The 12,636-nt window shown below is 48.8% G+C and overlaps 1 pseudogene; it reads right to left on the bottom strand.

Moving 5' to 3' along the window:
• Positions 1–6,142: 6,142 nt before the first annotated feature.
• On the bottom strand, positions 6,143–8,564 carry LOC123051058 (putative serine/threonine-protein kinase-like protein CCR3; annotated as a pseudogene).
• Positions 8,565–12,636: the final 4,072 nt, after the last annotated feature.

Below are 12,636 nucleotides of genomic sequence, written 5' to 3'. Positions count from 1 at the left end.
AATTGAGTGCACGCATACGTACAGTGAGCCGGCCCAGGACCGTCGATGGACCTATTTCGCGAGTAGCAGGATCGTAGCGAGGCAGTTAGCGAGCTCCAGGACTGTTTTGGACCTAACCCACCAGTACCAGGACGGTACGTGCAATTCACTCAGTATGATGCATTGCTGACTCGAACGATGCGGCGGGTTAGGCAGGGTGCTTTCACGTAGAGGTTGGCTTTGAATTTTTGAAGTAGGCAAGCAGGTGGATGGATTTTTCAGAAGCTAGCTCACGTACATAGCAACTTACACGCCACTAGCTTGATGGATCTGTACTGGCGGAACTCGAGGAAAAACACGCTCTGAACATGTTGACCGGCACGTGGAGCAAGGCGGGCGACTGAGAGCTGCCGTTCATTGGACGCGCGAAAATGCTGTGCAGACGATGGATCGATCGCACGACAGTTGGACGATGCCACATCCAGCCGTCCACTGGACTTCGATGATATACATGGACGGCCTGATGTGCAGCGTCGTGCACAAATCGTCCGCGCATCGTCGTCTGCGTAGCAACGCTCCCTATGCAAATGGCCAGCGGCACGACACAGGCTGGACCGGCACGCACACCTGACCAATGGCATGACACACACGGGAGAAGTTGGGGCATGCTGTGGTGAACATCGTTGCTCGGGCAGCTCGACGCAAGAGTAGCAGGGAAGAAGATGGATACGATGTGTAGGGCCGCTGAGTAAGTGAGAGAACCTAGTAATCCCGGTCAGGATTGCTTTTTTTTCAGTGCCACAAACAGGACTAGGATGGATGTAGGGTTGATATTGACCGGGATCCCGGAGGTTAGGGTACAGATTTCAGGGATTCAGACGTGGGGGTTCGATTTGGACGAGCTTTATGAATTTAAGGTTTAAAACAGACTTTACTCGATCCGGCACCCCTGTGTGACGATTAGGTACCGTAGCGGGCGCGGCTGAGGCAACACGGCGGTGACCTATTGAATCATGGGGATCTGATCTCAAAAAAAAAAAGGATCTGCCACGGTGCACCGGACGATGACTCGATCTCCTGGGGTGAAATCTCTGCACGATAAGACCATCTCCAACTGAAGATCATTTAGAGCTAGAAAATGCCTCTATATAATACTGTTTGTGCTCCTGACTTGTACTCCCTAGCTATATTGTTACCCTGTGATGATCGTACTTTGATATTATTGTCTCCGGCCACCATCATCCCACGCTATTAAATGCGTCTATATAATATGTGCTCCTGACTTGTACTCCCTAACTATATTGTGTTTGAACAAGTTGCCGCTCGCTGCATGTTTAAAAAATGAATGAATAATACTACTCTTTATGCTGTTGTGACCTGTGAATCAACTATGGAACAGTTCTTCCGGGGGTTCAAAAGGGGCGATGGAACAGGTTCTGATATGGCAATTGTAACCATGAGTATTATCGAAGCTTTAGTGGAAATTTTTGGATGCAAAAGCAAATGAATACGAGGATCCTGATTTCGTATAATATTTTTACCACCAACGAATACCAGGATATATCTCGCCTTGTGTGTAAGCGGTTATTTTTTTTAGCGAAGGCTTCAACTAATACCAGGATATATCTCGCCTTGAGTCACATTAAGTCAATATATATATATATATATATATATATATATATATATATATATATATATATATATATATATATATATATATATATATATATATATATATACTTTGTGATTGAACTGAATGCTCTCTATTCTTTGTTGTAGATTAGAAGGATCCATGGTTTCACTGGGTGGTGGCCGGATTCAAAGATATCGAAGAATTGTAGAGCTTTTGGAATACAAGGATCCTGCTTTGAGAATTCCCGTATGCTGGACAGGGGAACCTCGTCTCTCGCGCCCCCTCCTACCAAATCCTCGTCGCCTCGTGAGGTTGCCTGTGCCTGCTGATGAAGGGGACGGCTGTGCCTGCCGAGTGCGCTTTTGGAGGGGCAGTGGTTGACTGCATTCACACGGTCTTAGTGTTTATGGTAGAATTATGGAGATGCTTCCACGGGACAGGTATTATGTGGATGGTCTCACATTTTTAAAAAAAAAAGCTGAAATCTATTGTTTCCAGTCTCACCAACGTGAGACCTATAGGGGAACAAACAGAACGAAATGAGCGACATCAAATCGATGCTGCAAGAATTTGATGATGCACAAGTCGTTCATGAGAACAAAGAGACAGAGAGTAACGGAGAAGTGCTTTTTTTCTGAAAAGAAAAATGTACCTCCGGCCTTTGCATCTGGGCGATGCATGTATCCATTTGATTAATTATTCATAAAGCCCTTACAAGGTAATACATCGGTAAGCCTGAAGCCACCATCTTGACAATACCTGTCGCTACTCCTATCACCGTGAAGAAGGGGTGCCGAATGTCCGAGCCTAATACCAAACAGACATCGCACCAACACCTAACATCTAAGGCCGGATGCCCCATCCAAGCCACAATACCTGCACTGGATTACACACCGGTCCGACGCACATTCAGTGGGCATCACATGCGCACGCTGGAAGGGCCGCCACCTCCTTCATCCATCGAGCCATCCTCAGATCAGATACTGACGCATAGACCTTGCTACACCTCTCTGTCATCGGCGCAACCACGGCGCCAGACAGCATCGTCCTCCTGCACGAGTACATCACCACCCATCGGACGCCGAGTCTCCACTGCGCCACGCCGCCGAGATCCGCCGCCATCGTTGTGTAGGATGAAGCACTGCTCCACCACCTACTGACGCCCAACCACCAAACCGCCCACATGTCCGTCCAGCCGATGAATGTCTTCAAAGATGATGCCCCCACGGGGGTGCGACGAAGACGTCGCCATCATCCGATCAAGGAGGCCCATCAATGCCTCCAACGAGGGCTACGACGCCCACCTGCGGCACCATCAATCGTAGCCTCCTCCAGATCGGATGTTTCCCTCGAAAATAATGGAGCGAGGGACGCCCCCACCATCGCCTCCAACGAGGAAAATGACACCCACGGGCGCCACCGACGATGGTAGCATCCTCACCCACTACAGCAGCTAGGCCACCATCTCCTCCTTCACTTGATCCGTCGTCGGGAAGCCATTACAGTCCGAATACAAGGTTCTGTGGAGGATTTGAGGTAGGAGAAGGGGGATTTGGGGGAAGAAGATGAACAGTAGAGCAAGGAGGAGGGGAACAGAGAAGGGGTAGGTTCGCCAGATTACAATACCATGAAGGCACCGCTCACTCTCTCGGCCTCAGTGCCCTCTCAAAGCTCCCATGTTGCTGCACCGAAATCCTTTCTTTTCCACTTGGGCTTGGACGGGCAGGTTTGAGCTCCAACTGATGCAAGTAGATCTTGGATATGCCGCCACCGCCGCATGCCGGGCGGCGCCTTCTGACGGTAATAAGATAGAGGGCTGAGGCGAAGGGTCGGGGAATGCGGGAGGGTGTTGAATCGGGCCAGCCGCCCGACCAAGTTTTTTTCCCCTGTTGGAGTATTTGCCCATACGCTTAAACGGCGAAGAAATAGAAAAAGAACTTCCACCTCTCTTTTCTTCATATAAGATTCCCACTTGTGGGGCATCTGTTTAAGATAATGCAGCATCTGAAAAGTAGACAAACGGACAGGAAAAGACATCGGCATGGGGCACCCGAACAATGCTAAAGGCGGCCGCCATGAAAATACCCAAACACACACGTGCAAGAGACCAAACAGTAGAGAGCAAAGAGCAGACAAGCCAAGCCACACCAACCCCGGTGCCACTGCCACCGTTTAGCTAAGGTAAGCTAACATCATGGCTTCGCAGGAGCTGCAAGCTGTTGCCACCGTCCCGGCTCCTGTGGCCGGAGCCGGCGTCGCACACGGCTTCGAGTTCCACGAGGCCAGATGCCATCCAGCTCGGATTCAGCAACGGGACTCTGACCTCGATGGCGCTCGTCCAGTGTTACTCCGGGTTGGCGACGGTGGTAGCAGCGTCGCCGGTGCCGACAACGAGTGTTTTGGCCGGTGCCGCCTTGGTGCCATCGAGGTGTTCGTGGAGGTTGGCACCGGCAAGAACGATGCTGGTGATGCCCCCCAGAGCATGAAATTGTGACGACCGAGGCGGACGGAGATCGTCGGGACGACGAGCGCGGCGGGGATCGAGGCGACGGGGGAAGAGACGATGGCGCCGGCGGTTTGGGCGTCGGACATAGCGGCAGACGACGTCGCAGCGACGGCGCGGATGGAACAGCACGCGGCGGCAGCGGAGCAAGCCGAGGCGGCGGTCGCGGAAGATGGCACGCGGAGCAACAGCGATCGGAAGCGGTGGCGGCGTACGGGCAAAGCTAGCTAGCAAGCAGCTGGATGGATTCCTAGCGCGTACGTGAAGTAGCTCTGATACCAAGTTAAAACACAGGTTTAAGGTTTTGCATGGGTGGTTGACATCCAGCCTCACGTCTCAATATATAGACGATCACAATTACAATTACATATGTATACAAATACGTGTACAAGGACAATATATTAGACCCTACTTTACACGAGATACTCAAATGTGCCTACAACCCGGTCGACTTTCAACTCCGACTCCTCACTTGCCATGTCCCAGACGACCGACAAGCCAAAGTCGGACATATGTGGCACCCAATTGGCATCAAAAAGTATGTTCCTAGGCTTGATGTCCCAGTTGATGATCCGGGGGTTGGCATGACAGTGCATGAGCTCGAGGAGCACAGCGATGGGCATCTTCCAGGACCCCATGACCGGCGATATCATTTTGTTTCCGTGAAGGAACTGTTTGCACGGAGAGGAAAAAAGGCCTTCCGCTATTCTCCAACTTCAGCACCAACGGCACGCAGCAATGACTTCGACCAGTGGAACACTTCACATTCCACATTTCCACTCGCATGTACTCCGTCCATTCTTAAATATAAGTCTTTTTAGTGGTTTCATTATATAGAGACTACATTCGGATGTACATAGACATCTTTTAGAGTATATGTTCACTCACTTTGCTCCTTATGTAGTTTATAGTGAAATCTTTTAAAAGATTTATATTTAGGAACGGAGCGGGTATTTTTAATCCTTAGGATTGGATGACACGACTTCCCAGCCGTAGCAGCAGGTACACGGGGAAGGAATTAAATGTAGGTTTGGCTATTTTGGTTTGGATCAGCATCTCTCGGTGTGCAAATAGACCCAGGCTCCAAAATTCCAGCAAAAAAAAAAATTCTAACCACAGAACTAGAGAGTTAAATACTCCATCAACGAAGAGTACGATGGACCAAAATACGCTGTTCAATCCCTCCCTCTTCCTAACCTCTTCCTAACAGAACAAAATCATCGTATATGGCAGAATAGCTCCTCCCATCGTCTAAAGAGGACACGGCTCGCCTACCGTGGAGCATAATCTCGGTCGTTCTTATCACATGAAACTCACTCGACGAACACCAAAACAGCCCAGTCCACGTACGCATGCAGGGGCGTGCCAAATCCCTCTTGCCTGCTAGTATTGCCGAGTAAGAGTCCGGCAACGCACTGCCATGATCACTGCTACTCCAACAATATCATCGTTACGCCAGACCAATCACTGCTACTCCAAATACAGCATCATCCTTCTTTTTCCGGGTTAGATCAACATCAAAAGTACCAACTTGATACCAGATCTAACTCCTCAAATTATAATCTAAAATCGCAACTTCCGAAAGAAAACGAGATAACACAGATATTGGACGGGCCTCCTATACCCTATGAATTTTGCCTTATGTTCTTGAAAGAGAATCTACACAAACAAAGTGGGCCTGTTTGCTCGGGTGAAGAAGCAAAACCGAGACTACAGAGGTGTGTCCGTCCCAAGCTCTGTCCTAAACCGCCCGCACCAATAGATTACCAGAAGCGGGCATCACTGATCGGGTGATTGGAGCACTGGACTTGGACGTGAAGCTTTCAAAGGTTGGTGTCAAAGCCCTCTTCCAACACCTCAGAACCCTAATCAAGGAAGAGAACACAAAATGAGTAGTGAGCCCCATCATCAGTGTACGAACAGGATTGAATTCATTAATGTGAACAGAGTTCAGTGAGATTGTAGTGTACCAGATCAGAATTGTAGCTTGCCGATGAGACACTGCTGGCACGTGGTGAGTTTGGTAACTAGTCAACTAAACCTGGCTCGTCTCTGCAGATCAACTCATGCGCCATCTCCAGGTTGGCCACGATGTCTGATATGGCCGGACGGTCCTTCCCTTTCAACTTCACGCAGCACCCTGCAGTCTGCGCGACATGCTCCAGCGCTTGCAGCTGCCCTGCCGTTAGCTCCGGCACCGGTCGCCTGTCCAGCAGATCTTTAAAATTACCGGCCTCAATGATGGGGAGCGCGAAGGATGCCAATTCTGCGTTCACACCCAGCTCCTCCTCCCCTTGGAAAAATGGCTTGTTCCCTGTCAGAACCTCGAGCATCACCACGCCCAGGTTGTACACGTCGCTCGTCGGCTTCAGAATTCCTGTGTGCACGTACTCAGGGTCGATGTACCCCATTGTGCCTATAACGTAGGTCTCCAACTCCGACTCCTCACTCTCCAAGTGAAAGGCCACCGAAATGTCAAAGTCGGACAGATGAGGAACCCAATTGGCATAAAAAAGTATGTTACTAGACTTAATGTCGTGGTGGATGATCGGGGGGTTGGCATGACAGTGCAGGTGCTTGATGGCGCGTGGCACGCCGAGGAGCACAGCGATGCGCATCTTCCAGGACTCCCTCACCGGCTACAGGGGGAGGAGCCTTGCTGAAGGTGCAGGTGCTCGAAAAGTGTACGATTCCCGATGTACTCCAAGATGATCAGCCTCTCCATCTCCTTTATCCTCCTGGTTAGCAGGCGCTTCTCCTTTCTCACACACGATCCAAGGAGGCGGACAATGAGTTTGTGTCAGAGCCGTCGTGGAATGTGGAGCTCCGGCTCAAATCGCTCTAGCTCGAAGTCCCGTTGTGTCTGCCTGAAGCGCTTCATGGCCACCACTTGCCCATCGTGAAGCCTGCCCCTGTACGGGGTTGCAGAGTTGCCATCACCAATCACGGTGTCAAGGGCGAAGTTATTGGTGGCAGCCACCATCTCAGCGAACGTGAAATCCTGGGTCGGATGCGGCAGTACCTCCTGAGCCATCACCGTAGACTTTTGAGAAAGAGACCACAAATGAGCAGTGAGCACGTATCCCTTCGTTAGTCGTCCCGGAACACGTATTTATCAATTTCTACATCATTTTCTGTGCACTCCGGTACAAAGCAAGGCCTCGCGGATTCTGTCACTTGGTCATGGGAGACTAATGGGCAATTTTCTGTGTGCTCCGCCTATGCCGCCATGTTTGCCGGAAGGGAGGTGGTGCCAACAGCGGATTTTACGTGGAAATATAGAACCCCGCTACAAAGCCGTTTCTTCAACTGGCTGGCAATGAGAAATAGGTGTTGGACGTCCGACCGTCTCGCTCGGCGCGGACTACCTCATCATGACACGTGCCCTTTCTGCGATCAAGAAGAAGAAAACCATCGATCATATTCCAGTGGCATGTGTGTTCGCAAGAACGGTGTGGAGAGCGCTTTGTTCAGCATTGGGCAAGCAGGAATGGACGCCTACGGCACAAGACACACCGAAGAAATGGTGCGTGGAGAGATCGGCAGGGGTGAACAAGCCTAAGCAAGTAAGAACAATCTTCACTCTCGTGCTATGGGAGCTTTGGAAGCATAGGAACGCGGTAGTCTTCGATGGCACTTCTCTTCTCCGTCTTTAGAGGTGGTAGTCACGAGGATAGTGGCCAAGGGTAGAGCGTGGCAGCAGGCGCATCTGTTAAAGGCAGAATTAGATACCGTGTTTGAGTTGTTAATAGGGTGGGCGAGACGCGAGTGATTCATTATGTAAACCCAATGTAGAGTGCCGATGTTGTAGTGTCTAACACGCTGTAACATCGATGGTGATTTGGGTTCTTCACCCTCCCCTTTCTATAAGATATGATACGCACACTCGTGCGTATTTAAGAAAAAAGATCTACATCATATTTCTCTGGAACCGGCGTTCAATTTCTATTAAAGTTGACACATACCTGCAGCAGCTGGGACGAGTTTGGAAGTGAATGCGGCGGTTCACCCCTCACGGATTCACCTTGTACGAGGACGTTGTAGATTCGTTCAAGGCGCCGTGTTAAGCCGATGTGGCTGATCACCGGGAAGAGGATGAGGTAGGACTTAGGAGTCGATCTTGCTCTGCACCTCCTTGAACCTCTCGGCCGTCCAGGCGGCCATGACGAATTGGTACGCCGCACTCCTCCCCTGGCATGACATGACAAGCTCATGGGCGTCCCACAGCGTGTCGCCCAGCCCGGTCAGCGGCTGCGCCACCTCTGGTTCCTGCACGTGTGGCAGCAGCTGCGCGATCACGAGGACCCGACGAGCGAGCTGCTTGCACTCACTCCTGTTCTGACGAGCCGTCATCGCGGCCTGCACGATCATGGAGATGAGCCCGCCGACGTCCGCGCCGAAGAGCTGCGCCATCGCCGCTGCCTGACCCAGCCCTGTCCACAGCGTCATGGTGGCAGCATGATCTCCACCAACGTGAATTCCTGGGTTTCGTGTGGCAGTACCCCTTGTGCCACCTCTGTACACCTCTGTGCAATTACTCTTCATCATGGAACTACTGGTATGTCGGTTAATACCTCTAATTTTATCTTGCATTTTTTTAATGAGGAGATTATTTATAATGCAAATCAATTAGGAGTTTCACTGATAGTGAAATTTCAAATTCCGTTAATGATATCTTGGATCTAGAGGCAGAGCAGGCTTTAGAGATGATTCGTAACTTAGCAGCGGTTAAACCCATGAATGATTCTGATTTTGATGCTTTAGGGATCAGGGTGCTCGATAATTTTTGTGCGGATCTTGTACCTCCCCTACCTGAGTCTGAGGAGGAGGATGATACATCTGAGAATGTTGTGGTTAGACCTTCTGAGCCTGGTGGTGAGGACCGGCTGGAGAGTCACAACATTCCTAAACGCAAGTGGAAGCGGAAGATCTACCCGGCTTCCGCAGTGCGTAGGAGTGCTAGGACCCGTACGGCTAAAAAATTTCATGACAAAGTATGAAAGGAATCTTTTGGAATAGCAGAGGTCTGAGAGACTTGGCTAAAAGAAGGTTTCTTGCATAGGCGTCTATCGAGCATAGGTTGGATTTTATCGCATTGTCGGAAACTGGTAGAGACAATTTTTCGCCACAATTTCTAAATACTTTATCGGGAGGTATTGATTTTGACTGGCATTGTCTGCCGTCGAGAGGGGGATCGGGTGGCATCTTACTCGGAGTTAGATGTGATTCGCTTGAAGTCCGAAGTGTGGTGATGGGAGACTTTGCAGTTAAGTTTCGGGTGCGGTCGAAGGCCGATGGGTTTAACTGGGCTCTGGTGGCGGTATATGGTGCCGCACAGCCCGAACTCAAACCTGAGTTCTTGGCTGATCTGGTTAGGATTTGCGGCTCTGAGCAGCTTCCAATCCTGGTGGGGGTTGATTTCAACATCATCAGAAGGCGTGAGGAGAAGAACAATGATATCTTTGTCGGGAGATGGTCGTTCATGTTTAATACCATCATTGAAAGCTTGGATCTAAGAGAGATAGAACTTTCGGGGAGAGAGTTCACCTGGGCTAACGCATTGCCAAATCCAACGTTTGAAAAGTTGGATCGAGTGCTGGCTAGCGTCGAATGGGAATAAAAGTTTCCCTTCGTAACAGTTCAGGCACTTTCCCGCGGTATTTCTGACCACACGCCTTTATTTCTAGATTTTGGTGAGGCCACCCACTTGAGAAACAAGAACTCGTTTCTGTTCGAGCTTGCTTGGTTTGAACGAGATAGCTTCTTTGGTCTCGTAGCCAGAGAATGGGCTAAGGATGCAGGAGGTAGGACTGCGCTTGAGCGTTGGCAGAATAAGATCAGGCACTTGAGAAGTTTCCTACGTGGGTGGGCTAAGCATCTTAGTGGGATTTATAAGGTCGAAAAGGAACGACTCCTTGCCCTTATTCAGTCCCTAGATGTAAAAGCAGAAACCACGGTTCTGCCGGCCTCGGAGCTTCATGCCAAGCTTGACGCAGAGATGAGATTGAAAGAGTTTCTTCGTGAAGAGGAATTAAAGTGGGCGCTGCGGGCCAAGGTCCGGCAAGTAGTCCAAGAGGACGTGAACACTCAATTCTTTCACATGATCGCTAATGACAAACATAGAAAGAAGAGGATCTTTCAGCTTGAACAAGACGAAAGTACGATTTTAGGACAGGAGAACCTAAAATTATACATTACCGAGTATTACAAGCAGTTGTTTGGGCCTTCAGAGGATAACTGTGTTTCTCTGGATGAGTCTAGGATTGAGGATGTTCCTCAACTTACTGCTGTTGAGAATGATATTCTGGCTGCTCCTTTTTCTGAGAAAGAGGTGTTTGAGGCCATATCGCAGATGAAAAACAATAAGGCTCCCGGCCCGGATGGATTCCCGGCCGAATTCTATAAGAAGTGCTGGCATATTATTAAGGGGGATTTGTTGCCTTTGTTCCATGATTTATTCACTGGACACCTTCAGCTTTTTCAACTCAATTTTGGAACGATAACCCTGCTTCCTAAGAAAACAGAGGTTGTGAGAATTGAGCAATTCAGGCCCATCTGTCTTCGTAATGTTAGTTTGAAAAATTTTACCAAGGTCGGGACTAATAGGCTCACGCAGATTGCGCATTTTGTGGTGCAGCATACCCAAACTTCTTTCATGCCGGACAGGAACATCCTAGAAGGGGTTGTGGTCCTTCATGAAACGCTCCACGAGATCCACACGAAAAAACTAGATGGAGTTGTTTTCAAGGTGGATTTCGAGAAAACGTACGATAAAGTCAAATGGCCTTTCCTTCAACAGGCCTTACGCATGAAGGGTTTCGATGAAGCCTGGCGACGCCAGGTACAATCTTTCACGCAAAAAGGGAGTGTTGAAATTAAAGTGAATGATGACATAGGTCATTATTTCTAGACACACAAGGGCCTAAGACAAGGTTATCCAATGTCTCCTATTCTGTTCAACATTGTGATTGATATGTTGGCAATTCTGATAGGCAGGGCAAAGGAGGCCGGTCAGGTGGGTGGCTTGGTGCCTCATCTAGTTGATGGAGGTGTGTCCATCCTGCAGTATGCTGATGATACGATCATCTTTATGGAGCACGACTTGGCAAAAGCGAGAAATATGAAGCTGGTGTTATGCTTATTTGAACAATTGACCGGATTGAAGATTAACTTTCATAAAAGCGAGTTGTTCTGTTTTGGTAGAGCCAAGGAGGAACAAGAGGCTTATCGGCAATTGTTTGGATATGAATTGGGGACATTACCTTTCTCGTACTTAGGTATACCCATTCACCATCGTAAGCTGACAAACAGAGAATGGAAGTATATCGAGGATCGGTTTGAGAAGAAACTGAGTTGCTGGAAGGGCAAACTCATGTCATATGGAGGCCGATTGATTCTGATTAATTCGGTGCTCACGAGTATGCCAATGTTTCTCTTATCTTTTTTCGAAGTCCCAGTTGGTGTTAGGAAAAGGCTGGACTTCTATCGATCCCGATTCTTCTGGCAAAGTGATGAACTAAAGAGAAAATACAGACTTGCCAAATGGGATATCATCTGTCGACCAAAGGACCAGGGGGGCCTTGGTATTGAGAATCTTGAAGTCAAAAACAGATGTCTTCTCAGTAAGTGGCTGTATAAATTATCAGGTGAAACTGAGGCCACGTGGGCGCAGATTCTACGTAGTAAGTATCTGCAGTCCAAGACTTTGTCCCAGGTGACAGTGAGACCGACTGACTCGCCTTTTTGGAAGGGACTTATGAGAGTCAAAACAGCCTTCTTTAATAGGACAAAGTTTATAGTCGGTAATGGCACCACCATTCGCTTCTGGGAGGATACTTGGCTTGGTGAAACGCCGCTGGCGCTTCAGTATCCGTCCCTGTATAGTATTGTTCAACGACGTGATGCTTTTGTTGCAACGATTTTGCAGTCCATTCCCCTTAATATTCAGTTTAGGAGGACGCTTGTTGGCAACCGGTGGGAAGCGTGGCTCCATTTGGTGAGTAGACTGATGGAGGTTCAGCTATCTCATCAGTCTGATCAGTTGTGCTGGAAACTTACTAGGTATGAAGAGTTCACAGTTAAATCGATGTATATCGATGTCATTAACTCTAGTGCCATTCCTAGTTCCAAATATGTTTGGAAAGTCAAAGTTCCTTTGAAAATTAAAGTGTTTATGTGGTTTGTACATAAACAAGTCATTCTAACAAAGGATAACTTGGTAAAGCGCAACTGGACAGGATCTACTAGGTGTAGTTTCTGTGATCGGGATGAAACTATCAAGCACTTATTCTTTGATTGCCCGTTGGCCAAAGTGTTGTGGCACACGGTGCACATTGCCTTTAACATTTCTCCTCCGAATTCTGTCAGTACGTTATTTGGAGCGTGGCTTGTTGGGATAGAGTCCGAAACAGCTAGACACATTCGCGTAGGAGTATGTGCTTTGTTGTGGGCGATTTGGAACTGCAGAAATGATTTGGCTTTTAACAAAACAACAAATATTCATTTTTACGGGTTATTTTCC

This window comes from Triticum aestivum, chromosome 2D (genome assembly GCF_018294505.1).
Source record: "Triticum aestivum cultivar Chinese Spring chromosome 2D, IWGSC CS RefSeq v2.1, whole genome shotgun sequence".
NCBI classification, from domain to species: domain Eukaryota; kingdom Viridiplantae; phylum Streptophyta; class Magnoliopsida; order Poales; family Poaceae; genus Triticum; species Triticum aestivum.
Note: the sequence above shows the minus strand (reverse complement) of the source record. Positions and strands in the feature narration are given on the sequence as shown.